Source organism: Furipterus horrens, unplaced genomic scaffold, assembly GCF_987537825.1.
Source record: "Furipterus horrens unplaced genomic scaffold, mFurHor1.1.pri manual_scaffold_5, whole genome shotgun sequence".
NCBI classification, from domain to species: Eukaryota; Metazoa; Chordata; class Mammalia; order Chiroptera; family Furipteridae; genus Furipterus; species Furipterus horrens.
In genome coordinates, this window is record NW_028327175.1 from 178,494,979 (window position 1) to 178,508,409 (window position 13,431).

Below are 13,431 nucleotides of genomic sequence, written 5' to 3' on the forward strand. Positions count from 1 at the left end.
TGCCTGACCCAGTCCCAGTAAGCTGTGGGTATCTATTTCCCACTCTGTGCTCTAAAACTGGACAAGAGAATGAGATTGAACCTCCTCTAGCAGAGCTGATATTCAGGAACAGGGTCTTGACATCCTGTTTCCCAACAAGAAGCCAGAGCCCTAATGAGATTAAAGGTCCTTAAGTGGGGCAGACCATCCATAGTGGTGAACACCAGTTTCCCTCCTAGGGCCCTAAGTGACTGCTCCCCTGCAGCAAAGACAATGCCTGTAAAGGCACCTTGGGATGTGCAAGGGTCCAAGAAGCAGCTTTTGCCCCTGGCACAGTCACCATGTCACAGGCACTGGCCACTAGGTAGTGACCCCCAGCTCAAGGGAGAAAGTAGATATCTCTGGGTTTTCTGGAGAAACTTCCTACACCATCCCATTTGTCCATTCCAGGTTGTTAACGTCATGGGTTAAATTAGCCTCTCACCTTTGCTTAACTCCAGCAGGGCATGAGGGGGAGGGAATGGGAAGTATCTCACTGAAACTCCAGACTCAAGTTTCCCTGCAAGTTAGTCCAACTGTAATCCCTTATCAAAGTAGGAACAGCATTTCTTCACCCTGCCAGAAATCATCTCAATGAAAAATGAATTACTATTTTTTTAAATGAGGAAAAATCAACAGACACACATAAACTGCTAAAAAAATACCTGTTTGGTTTAAATATCTTTTTACCTAATGCTTAGTGATATATTTAAGACCTTTTTTTTGAACAAAGCTACATTTTTACTTTTTTTCTTGCCATGAATATGCACATTTTTACATTAATATATAAATCCATTTTTACTTGGTTACTTAACAATCTTCTATAGTTATTTCTTCTATTTTAATTTTTTAATTGTTAAGCATAGCCTTGTCAACCAAACTCTGACATAAGACATTTGTTTCTAATGTTTTGTGTATCTGCCAATATCTGTAGAGATGTTGGCCTCCTTGAAGCCACTTCATATCAAATAACACTAAGTGAAGTTACCAGACAGACTGGAGTCTACTGGATGGGCCAGGCAGGCCAAAGTGCCACCTCTTCTGCCCCAGGGCCCCAAGGACAGTCTTAGTTCTCGCCCTGGCTCCCACAGAGGGTTCTCTAAGTTCTATGGTCTCTCTCCTTCCCTGAAGCCGCCACCTCGCCCTCAGCTCACCCTCATCCTCTTTTTCTCTCTTTTATGCCCCGGGGAATTTTCTGGTTTGTTTTTTTTTTTAATTATGGAACATTTCAAATCTATACAAAAGTTCATAAGATAGTGTAACAAATGTCCCACTTAAAAAAATGTGTTTTATATACTCCAATCCTTTTCCCCAGATACTGTATTACTTAGAAGTCCTAGATATCATATAATTTCATTCATAGATAGCACTGTAGGTCTTTCCAAATAACAAAGCTTCTTTTTTTTCAGCATGCTATTATCACACCTAAAACATAAGCAGTAACTCCTGAATATCATCAAATATCCAAGCAGTGTTCAAATTTCCCAAGTTGTCTTATAAATGTTTGCCATAGAAGGTTTGTTGGAATCAGGATACAAAGAGAGTCAATAAATAGCATTTCATTGATGTGCCTCTTTAGTGTCCTTAAATCAGTCAGTTCCTCCTGCCTTGATTTCAATGGCTTATTTGTTAAAGAAATTGGTCATTTGTCCTGTAGAGTTTCCACACTCCAGATTTTGTTGATTGCTTCCTTGTGGTGTCATTATCAGTTTCTTCTCCTCCTGTTATTCCTATAATCTGGTAGTAAAATCCAGGGTTAAAAGCTCATTCTGATTTAGAGGGTTTTTTGGGGGGGAGGGGGGTTGGCAAGAATATTTCATGGGCAATGGATATCTTCACAGGAGGCTATCATGTCTTGATCCATCATTTTGTCAGGGGTTTATAAAATATAATATTCTAGTTTCAACCTTCTTCCTTTATTAGAGGAATTCTTCTTTATCACCTGGTTCCTTGGTACAGTTTATACAGAAAAGTTAGGTGAGTTACTCAACACTTCTTCACTTTTCAGAAAAAGCTATTCCCTGCATCCTCTAAGCAGACCACAAAGGGCCATTTCAGTTGGTTCTTGGTGGGGGAGGTAGAGTTCGGCATTCATTATGGACTCACAGGTTTAAACATATTCCATTTGTTTCAATTCATCATGGTTTTCATTCTAACTGATGTGCACACTGCTCCATCTTTCCCTGATGGGAAACTCTTCAAGTTGGTTCCTTAGTTCTTTGGTTTTATTCTAGGAGTATTTCTTACTTTGCCTGACTTTGGTGTGACAAGGGGTTCTAAACTCTTCTTATACATTTTCTGCTCCAGATCAAGAAACGCTTATTCTTTTTAATGAGAAATTGAAGTTAGAGACAGAATCTAGGTGCAAAGGAGGTTCATTGCTATTACATTGATTATTGTTTTGAGAACTGTTCAGTAGGAAATAGTTTTCTTTTTTTTTTTTTTATTTTTTTTTTTTATTTTGGTTTTTCAATTACAGTTGTCCCCTCTTCCCCCAATTTAGTTTTCTTTTTTTTAAGATAAAGTATATCTTATATTGTTTTTTATATTTGGTCTTTTTATATTTGATTTTATAGAATCTCTTCACCTTACATTGACATTATCGTCGTCGTCGTCGGCAGCCGTCCGTCTCGAGAGACGATGGTGTAGCTTCTTAAGAGTCTATCTGCACCGCCGAGAATGGCTGTGCAGTCCGACTCGGGAGTGACATGGTATCTGTCTCCTCCCGTGTTGAATCGACATCTTGTGATGACGCTGAAGCTACAGAGCCTGGGCAGGGTAATATGGAGGGTCTGCTGTTGCCCATGCAGCAGACCCCCCCTCTCTTCGCAGCTGAAGGGTCCAAGGGAAAGACGGAGTCAATACAGCTTGGGTTCAGGTGCGCCGCAGGAGTTGCCGGTGTTGACTACAACGTCAAACCGCCTTAGGGACTCCGGCTCCGGATTTTCTGTCGGGGTTTACTCCCTTAGCCTTTCCCCTGAAGAGGTATGCCGCAAGGCAGCGGAGGTTTTTTGGAGTCACAGTTTTCCTTCTCTGATGTACCCTGACTGGAAGATCGAACCAGCGACACTTAGCTTGCAGGCCGACGCTCAATCCACTGAGCTAAACCAGCCAGGGCAAAATTGACATTATAAGTACATTGATATTCAAATATACAAGTAACAGGTTTTATTTACAATTTTGATTTCATATTTGCATTTCTTTAACACTAAAAAATGTCTTGCTTTCTAATGACATTAATACAGTAATTTTCTATATCTATATCTATTTCTGAGAACAGTTTGAGATTTTTACTTTACAGTTAATTTTGTGTTAGGATATATATTCCTTATAGATGCCAAGTCAAATTAATAAAATTTAAAGTTCATTTGAAATAATCCTTTTTTTGGGAAATTATGCTTTTAATTTTTAGGGGCTTATTTTTAATTTTTTTAAAATTTAATTTATTTTTATAATTCTGTAAGGTGCTTACATGGCTCCACATAATCTACCAGACCAGGTAGACTCACAGAAGTCAAGCTCTTATCCTATCACCACACCTGTGGTCTTCTGTCCCCATTTTATTTATTCTTCTACTATTTTTTCTTTAATATAATCAAATACACATAAATGCACACATGACTCTCTGCAAGGATAGCGAAATGCTCCTTGTCCCTTTCCACAGCTGTGTAGTACTCCACCATGAGCAGAAACCCAGCTTCTTGATCCTCTGCTTACTACCTCCTCACCCCAAACTCCCAAGTCTTCCCATCACTGCAGACCTGCTGTTGCCCTCATTCCCGATGCTGATACAGCCAAGGCAATCAGAGTTATAAAAAAATAGCTTCATTGACCTATTTTACCTATCCATGTAAAGCTACCTGTGCTAACAATTTGCATCATCTCATTTAACATTTACAGCTGTCATTTGAAGAGAGTACTGTCAAGCTGCCTTTGCTCTGAGAAATCACCCAGATAACAGTCTAGATTTTTACAACTAGACTTATTGAGAAAAAGGGGTTAGAATTAAGAGGAAAACTCCCAGTCCACCTCAAGGACCCATAAGAGCAAGGGAAAAGAGAGAGAGGAAAGAAACAGAAAGGAAGAAAAACTCTTGGTCCATCTCAACAACCTATCGAAGTATCTTGCTTTGCCCTTGCAGGCACCATCTCCAAATATTTCCAAACATACATTTGGTTAGGGTAAGTTTTACCCATCAACATGTTCAACAAGTTACTTACATTTCCCAGCTTTTCCCCAGTCTATGTGTCATGCTAGGTCCATCAACATTTCTCCTTGGAATGAGCATAGTCCATTCCCATTTCCCATGGGGGAAACTGGGACTAGGTTAATTTGCATACATCTTATTTGCATATGTCAAAAGTCCGGAGTTTGGTCCAGCCGCCGCCATGTTTTGACAATGAATGGGTAGGTAGTGCAGGCCACACAGATGCCCTGCAGGAACTGGGCTGAAGGGAGGAGCCTTTTTGCACGGTGCTTGCACAGCCGTGGTAGAAGCCACCGTAGAAGCCGCACTCCCTCCCGCTAGCACGCTGATCGGACCGCCATGTTCTGACAAGTACCAAAATAAAGTTTGGAAAAATTAAGTCATATGCTGAAGTTCACACAACCAATGTGTAGCAGGTCTAGGAATGAAAACCTTACATCTCTGAGGCCCAAACCTACAACCTTAGTCTCTCAGTTATATAGACTCTCCTGGCTGTGCCTCATGAAGTTCTGTGTGGCTCTGTCAAGCATCACACAGATAAAAAGTGGAAAAAGATGGCTGGGTCTACCTGGCACCCATGACCCATATTCAAGGGCCCTTGGAAGGCAAGACCTCAGAGATACAGCAGGGTAGGATGGGAGTATACCTCCTGCCTGGGTTGAGTGCCAGTGTCCCTAAAAATTCAAGCCCCAGCCTTATTTTCTCCTAGCTCCTTGACCTTAGATTATTTATTTAACTCATGCCTCAGTTACCTTACTTGTAAATCTATCTCCAAGGTGCAGTAAGGATGACAGTAGTTGCCTGAAATACAGTAAATACTCAGGATATATTTGTTGAATCAACTTGAGGAGGAAGCCAGTCTTGAGCAGCAGCTCCCAGTAAATAATCTGTAGCAACAGTTGGGGAAGAAGTTGGCCCAGCTTATCCAGCCACAGGGACCTGGGCCAGTGGGCTGTTTTCTAGCATGAGTTGCAAACAGGGATCCACCCTCCCCCACAAACTCAGACCCTCTGAGATGGGCACTGGACCCACATTTTCATGCAACAAAGGGATCAATCCAAACTTTCTAGTTTGGGAGAAGGGCAAGTCCAATTGCTCAGGCCCGTTAGCAGATGAGTGACCTGAACATCTGAAGCACCCTCCTGCAGTGATGCCCCATCCTTCCATCAGCTCTGAGGACACAGTTTCACTGTCCGAACACTAAGGTACCGAATCCCCTCGGTTCCCATAACAAATTAGTAGCTAAGGAGGTGCCCTGGCCTGACTCTGGTCTCCTGCCAGAGCGAGGCAAAGAGAACAGGTGTGTGAAAGGAGGCCATGTTCCCTGGACGTGTGCTAGGAGAGTGGTTAGCTGGGGGGAGGGGGTGTTGCAACAGAGACTACAGGCTAGACAGGCAGGCAGACAAATCCTGGCCTACATTCTCGGTGCCACCAATAGCTGTGTGACATCCAGGGCCTTTGCAAGCCTTAGTTTCCTCATCTGTAAAGGCTGGGTATATGCAGCCACCACACAAGGGCATTATGAGGATTTGGTGAAAAAAGGCACAGATAGTGCTCAGCACATAACAGGTGCTCAGGCAATATTGGTTCCCTTACTTCATCTTTCCCTAGCTCCCTGACATGTAGTATTTATGGAGATAGAACTAACTGGTGCCAGACCCAAGATAGAGTGTACAGTGTGAAGGTTAATTTACATAAAAGCTCAGGACAGTGCAGGGTGAAGAGTAAGGGTTTTATATGTGTTAGCTAACATTATTATTGTTATTGTTATTATTGAATATTATTATTATTAAGCTCATGAAATGCACCAACCTCCTGAAGAAATTTATGGAAAAGACGTCTAAAGAAGGCTAAGCATCAGTGAAGAAAAATCTCCTGAGGCCTCCTAACAAGCAGTCCAGAGAACCATGTCACAAAGTAGAAGAATCAAGGAGGTATATCTTGATATTTGTAGGGATGTAAGCTTCAAACACCCAGAACCAGAAACTGACCTGAAGGACCCATTCTGCGTTGCCCATATTACCAGCTTTTGAACATTTGTAACTATAAATAATACAAACACAGAACAAAGTAAATTTGCTGCAAAATTAAATTAGCAAGTATCACGAACATCCAGTTAAGAGCCAGGCCATTTTCATCCACACAGTTAGGCAGGGGGGCAGCTCCCACAACATTCCAGAAGTTCTCCTGGGAGTTAAAGCTAGTGAAGTCGCTGCAAGGATGGGAAGACGTAGCACGCCACCTGAGGACAGCTTTATTTATGCTCTTGCAGAACGTACAATGTTTTTCTGGATGGCTAGAGAGCCAGCTCACATAACCTCCGTGATTCTACATTTAGAATTGTGTCTTCATTCACATTCTTTCCACGCAGCTCACAGCTCCTGGACTGGAAGAGAGTGATCACTTTGCCTGGGCCAGTCCCCTGAGAAGACGCCAATTTGGGCTCATGTAGACCCTGAGCTCCTGGTCTGGAGCTGTGGCTGAGTTCTAGGGCTCTGCTTCCTGCTGGAGTGGCCAGCGCCAGTTCACCCCCCATGATCCAACCATACACAGATTCCATGGCACAGGGCAGGTGGAGGCACACTGGCGAGACACCAAATTCGGCTAGTCAGCTGTGGTCAGGCTAGTGGGATGGTGCCCCCAACCACACTCTGAGAACTGCTCCCAGGACAGAATTTTTCCAGGTCAAATGTGTTTTATTGTTCTCTCCTAACCACTCCTGCTCATGTCATTGACAAGGCTGCCCTGCCTCCTGAATTTTCCCCAGATCATCCTCATGTTTTTCTTTTCTTCATCAGCCACTTCAAGCAAACATCATCAGCTCCTGCTGCACAGCAAAGCTCACCATTTCCAGGATCCTAAACCAGACATGAGGTCATGCTCTCCACCTGTGAAGAATTAAAAGTAAGCTGGGGAAAGAATGTACTGAGGGGTGGGTAGATGCAAGTCAGAAAATCAGGGACCCTGGCAAACAGGTTCAGCTCATGTTACTGCATGCACCCCAGAGCAAACTCCTCCATAAAATGAGACTTAGTGAAGCAACATTTCCCAAAGTCCGAAGAAAATGATTGGGTCAAATGCACATAACATATGAACTGGCTATAAATTCATTGCCATATATAACAGGGGGGAAAATACAGTAGTCCCTCTCTATATCGTGGTTCACTTATTGTGGCCTCACTGTATCATGGGATTTTTAAAAATATTATATTTAATTATTTATTGCAGATTTTTCACTATATCGTGGGATTTTGCAGTACTTTATACATATGTTGTTAAAGTTACATAGGTTTAAGAGTGTAGAATATGTTTAAGAACATAAGTAGTGTTTATAAAAGTGTGGAAAGGTTAATAAGGGACTAGCAATGGTTTATAAGTGTGTGGGAAGGGTTTATAAAGCCTTAAAAAATATATAAATACTAAAATAAATGTAAGGTTCCTACTTCGCGGATTTCCACCTGTTGCGGGGGAGTCTAGAAGCTAATACCCGCAATAAGTGAGGGAATACTGTAATTGGAACATCAAATCCATGATTTAGCAGGTATTGTTTGCCATAAAGCTCTGTTTTTAAAAGTTCTCTTTATGTAAAAATAGTAAGTAAGCAGACAATGGTACAAACTGTTGAAGATGTGGCAAAAATCATGAAAAAAATAACAGACAACTGACATTTGAGAAGCTTTGTAATATATGAGCATGACAGTGAACATGAATTCATTTGAACTTCAACCTCATAAAGCATAAGCAATCTGTCTGTCTTAGAGATGTGTAAACTGAGGCACACAGAGGTTAAGTGATTTGGCTGGTATCAAGTAGCTAAAAAATACAAGGGGCCAGGCTCCAAATCCTATGTTCTGTTTTGTTTTCTTAATGCTGTCTAGATCTCAAGTTGATTCTTTTCATCTGCCACATTGACTAGTGTTAGTTTGACAGAGAGGTGGATGGAGTGGGTAATATCAAGGGGTCTGCTTTGGGCCTAAACTATCTCTGAGTACTGATCAGTAAGTAGGCAGTCCTAAGTTCTCAGGGCAAAAGGCAAGTTATGAGTCTCCCAGGACGAGGAGGGGCCAGATACTTTTGCTGGCTGATCCCTCCATCTATTGGGCAACAAGGAGCTCTTCTCTGATTCTGTTCTAAATGAAATGCATACACCCTGGTCCCTGTGACCCTGGTCGCCAGTAGGTTCAAGGCTAGAGGTGGTGCCCGGCACTGAGCCGGGACTTGGATAGAAGTTGTTGGCCCTGAGGAGCCCACGAGGGCAGGAGGGGTGGTCTACAAATAGATACAGAGATACAGCATGATGCAGACTTCCTAGGGCTTTGAGCACCATACAGAGTGGGTACCCATCAGGGACTGGGCACCCTGGCTTTCCCAGGCTATGGGACAAGGGAGTGTGGAAAGAAAGAAAAAACTCTCATTTTAAAACCTGGTGGTAAGCAGACTTTAACAGGGCCAACTTGGGGAAGCACCCAGAAGATGGCAGCACATAAGCTAAGACATGAAGGATGAAAGATGTCAGGTGGTCTGTAGGCAATCTGGGGAGCAGATGACCCTAGGCCAAGACAGAAAATGACCACTGGGCCAGCCCTTCCCAGAGATAGAGAGGGGACCTCGCACTTGGTAGAACAGGACCTGCCCACTAGCACTTGGATCTCACAAACTGGACCTGTCATGGCCAGCCTCACAAAGTGGGAGCTTATCTTGCCTTGTCCTGATTTTATTTTATATTCTTCTGCAACTCTTACCCTGAAACCCCAACCTGGCCTTTCCCCAGCCTGCAGCTGGGTGTGTTATTTTGCTCCAAAAGCAGAGCAGAGTACTGCTCCTTACTCGAGGAATGCAGCCTGTGGTCCTCTGAGCCGATGATGAAAGGGGCTATTTCTGCCCTGGGACATCAGCAGGCCTCTGGCTGCTGGTTCCCAGGTGCATACTACCAGGTTTTTACTGTTTCCCTGCACAAATGTCTTCCTTTGCACCTTGGGATATTTTTATTTGATTCTAGTTGCTAGAATAGCTTTAGAAATCATTCTGGATTGAAGCTGGAATCATGGTTAGAGTCCCCCTAAGCAGCAAGCTATTTCTCACCCCCCAAGTTATCTATTACCCATGGCTGATCTGGATGTAAAAATAGCTTCTGAGGCTGTTTGTTTAATCTGACTGTTACTTGACACCACGCGGGTGTTGCAGTGCACACTGTTTGCCTCTTCCTCACAGAGAACACCATTTGGTTTTCCCAGCTGGGTCTCTATTTAGGTACACTCCACGGACTTCCAGTGTCTGGCCAGTTTCTGGTTACTGATTTTCCTCAGGCAGGTTTGGGAAAAAGAAGAGGTTTGGGTCTGGAATCTCATCTTGGGTCAGCCCAGCTGACAAGGGAAAAAAGTTTTGGCTGCTGGGCAGAACTCGGTTGCTGGAAAAGTCAGAGCTCTCTCCCATGGCTTGGGAGGCCTGAAGAGTAAGCAGCGGGACTCACGGGGAGTGGAAGGTAGGACACCAAACTTTGTTTTTTCAGTGTGGATAGGAAGGTGCAAACTCCCACAGCAGGACATTTGCTCTGGGCCAGCAGGATTGGGGACGAAGTTCTGGGCCAGGGTGCTGTGCAGGGTGGTGTGACTGCTGAGAGGCATATTGGGGGCTATATTTCTCAGTATGCTGGGTGTGCCATGAGTACAAGATGGCTGTGTGAACCATGAGGGGTATGACATACCGAGTACATGCTATAGCCTGATGTGACTTTGTCCTCACATGCTCTGTCCCAACACTCTGCTCCTACATGGCTGAGTGGGCACATGCCTATGGACATGCCCAGGTCAGTGTGCTGCCAAATGAGGGCGACCCCACAGTCACAGGTTCTATGGCAGGAGACTATATTGTGTCCTCCAGCACTGGGCCAGGCAGGATCCTACCAGCTGTAACAAAGGACATTTGGTCATTTACATTCTGGCCGTGGACTCTGAGAGCATGAGTGTCCTCATCACAGGGCCCCTACCAGCCTGTGTGTTCCCCCACCACGTTGGGGGTCTCCAAGAAGACTTCTGCACAGCAAGTTTGGCCAAATCTGAAATCATATCTTTATTTTTTCTTGTGGAGAAGAATTGATCATTGAGAAAAACAATACTGAATATGTGTAGAAAGCTAGATAGCCTTTAAAATTTGTTATTTAGGACTTTAAAATACACCCATGGATGCTGATAATGGAGGAGGCTATGCACATGGGGGCAGGAACTATACGGGAAATTTTTGTGTTTTTCACCCAATGGCTCAATTTTGCTGTAAACCTAAAACTGCTCTAGAAAACAATGGCTATTTTTTTAAACTAAATTTACCAATTTTTCAACACATCTAACCCAATTATAATAAACTCTATTTGAAGTATTTTTTTAAAGCCTTTAAGTATAGAAATCCTAGAGAGTAGATTAAACAAATATTTGTGTTAAATGAGGTCCAATTTTCCAGCATTTTAGTTCCCTTTACAACAGTGGTTGGTAAACTGTAGCTATGGGCTGGGTGCCTGATTTTGTAAATAAAGTTTTATTGGCACACAGCCACAGTCATTCATTTACATATTGTTTATGGCTACAATAGCCCAGGCCATATGGCTGGCAAAAACAAAAATATTTAATACTCAGCACTTTACAGAAAAACTTTGCTGACCCCTGATGCAGTACTTTGGTACACACATGCATGCACACACACACACACACACACACACACACACAATGAAAGTTCTAGCCATTAAAATAACTAGACCCCTCAGCACCAGTGGCTGGCTCTGGAGCCCCCTCCCTCTCCCTGGCCAGTTTTTCTAGTCTGGCTGGTATAGGAAATGTTTGGTTTGCCATTAGGAGGAGAGTTAGCTTTGCTGTGGAGTGTGGCCTGGGCTAAGCAGGGCAGATTATGCTTATCAGGATAGTTTATAAATAGACATCTCCAGGTGACCTGAGTCCAGTGTGCGTCTGCCCCTGAGTCTTTGGGAGGGGAACAATTGTGCTTACTCTCTGGTGACCAGAAATTCATTGGGACGAGATCAACTATGCCGCTGGGAGGGAAGGGACTGGTGGTATGCTGGGTGCTGGTAACAGAGGGGCTTGGATTCCCCCAGAAACTGGGGGATAGCAGTGTGTAGAGGAGACAGGGAAGGTTAGAAGGGGCCATGGATCCTCAGAAGTGTCTTGTTATTTTCCACTTCTTTTTCCCAACCCTAAGGAAGCCGTAAAGGCCCTTATAGAAAGGGGAAGCCCCACATCTGGAAATAGTCCTGTTCCTCCAGACCATGCCAGAAATCTCAGCACTGAAACCTGCCGGCCAGTGGAGTCAGAGCTGGGCTGTCTTCCTTGTTGTCTCTTGGGATTTCACTCCATCTGTCCAGGGTTACTGCAGAGACGAAAAGGGCTTTCAAAGAAGGTGGCCCTCAGGGAGACACACAGTGCAGCACTCCCCTGTAGGCTACAGTGGGTATTAGTTCTGCTTCCATTTGAGGATTTAAACCACATTTCACCAAATCCAGCCAATGCATGACCCCACAACTCAATCTTCCATTTCATTTACTTAGTTTGGGAAACCCAAAACACCTCTTAGTTTCTACTTATTTCCCAGTGGTTGTATGACTCAGGCTGATGAGGTGGATGGAGAGGGAGGGACAAGGTCAAGGCAAATGGATTAATACTCAAAAATGGAGCATGTAAAGCACAGCTGAGATGTGTCATCCCCACCATAAGTCATTGGTATCCTGAAACATTCCTTGAAGGGGCTGCATGTGTGAGTAATGCATGGCCTCCTGTGCCAAGGTAGAGGCAGAGCAGTTTCTCAGCCGACCTTAGTTCTCAGGTGGAAAACTGAAGGCCCCTTGGTGCAAAGTACATCTCCTTGGGAGCCTGTGTCATCAGCCTTACAGAGCTTGAGAATAGAGTTGAAGTGTTTGGGAACTGGACAACAAGAGCGTCCAAAGAGCCAGTCAGCCAGTTAATAGTAGCTTTCTCCCCAGCACTTGACAGATTTCCCTTTCTTAGTAGAAAGGAGAAAGTGAGCCCTCTGGACCACAGCACGTGAAAGTGGAAAGAGGCTTTCCTTACGACCTCCACTCTCTGCATGGCTCTCCCTTGAGGCTCAGCCTAGGCGGCCATACCTGAAGGGCTTCCAGATCCTATGGAGATGCTGGCACATGGTTTCAGCAGGAGCCCTGGGTCCCCTAGGGACCTCTGATGCCTTCGCACTGTTCTCCAGTCTCAGCTGGGGCCTTCTATCCATGAGGGTCTGAGCCATTGAGGGACTACAAGGCTGATCTAAGAGACGGATTTTATCTTAGCCATCTCCCATCTTAAAGCCTTCACCTAGAGCTTAAGGAAGGCCAGGAGGAGAGAAAACTCTGAGATTTGCTTGAGTGATCAGTGCACTATGCACACCATGCCACGTCTGGAGGCTGGTTGCAGGCCTCATGCTGCTAAGCCCCACCTGCAACAGCCAGGACACTGTGGAGCTGCCTCAACTTGCCCTGTCCTGGGGCAGCCCCACCACGTGCATCACCACCAGCTAATCTCCTCACCTGGACCTGTCTGCCCCTCTCTGATGCAAGTCAGGCCCAAAGGCCACAGAGATTAAGGGGTCAGAACTCAGAGCCATTTCTTGCCCTTGGTGTGTCTACCATTTTCATTAGGTCAATTACTGGCTGTGTTATTCCCATATGCAAAGTGCTTACGTACATTGCTTGGTTCTATTCTCAAGGTTACCCAGCATGGTAGGTCTTAGGTTTCCCTTCACAGAGCAGACACTGAAGCTTAGAGAGGTTCCCCGAGGAGGTACAGCTACTAAGGGGCTGAGATGTAAACTTAGGGCCTGAGTTCAGAGTTCACATCTTTTCCTAACTGCCCCATAGACCTGTAGCTCACATCAGCACCAAAATGAATCTCTACAAAGAAGGCCAGCCCACTCACCAGTAGTCAAAACCTTCCTTAGAAAAGCTACACATGCTTAGGCAGGCCCATCCCTTCAGAGCTTCAGAGACTCCATACTGCTCCCAGGAAGCTCCTGGGGGCACCCAGCAGGATCTTCAGAACCCTGAAGATATGAGTTCATAGGCCAGCTAAGCCCTTCTCAGCAAGTCCCTGAGCCTCATCTTGCTCCTCGAAAATGGAGATACCAATAGTGTTGGCTGCCAACCAGTGGGACAAAGGGGCATTCATGCATTAAATAAGCAAACCTAAAAAGCACCA

The 13,431-nt window shown here is 44.5% G+C and overlaps 1 protein-coding gene across 1 annotated transcript in view; it reads left to right on the forward strand.

Moving 5' to 3' along the window:
- The first annotated feature begins 9,429 nt into the window (after nucleotides 1-9,429).
- The window catches only part of CUNH10orf71 (chromosome unknown C10orf71 homolog), a 28,022-nt gene continuing 24,020 nt past the window's right edge, over nucleotides 9,430-13,431 (forward strand). The window contains exon 1 of the mRNA XM_090278359.1: nucleotides 9,430-9,707. The gene's annotated coding sequence lies outside the window, so the exon portion shown is untranslated. The remainder of the gene's footprint in view (nucleotides 9,708-13,431) is intronic.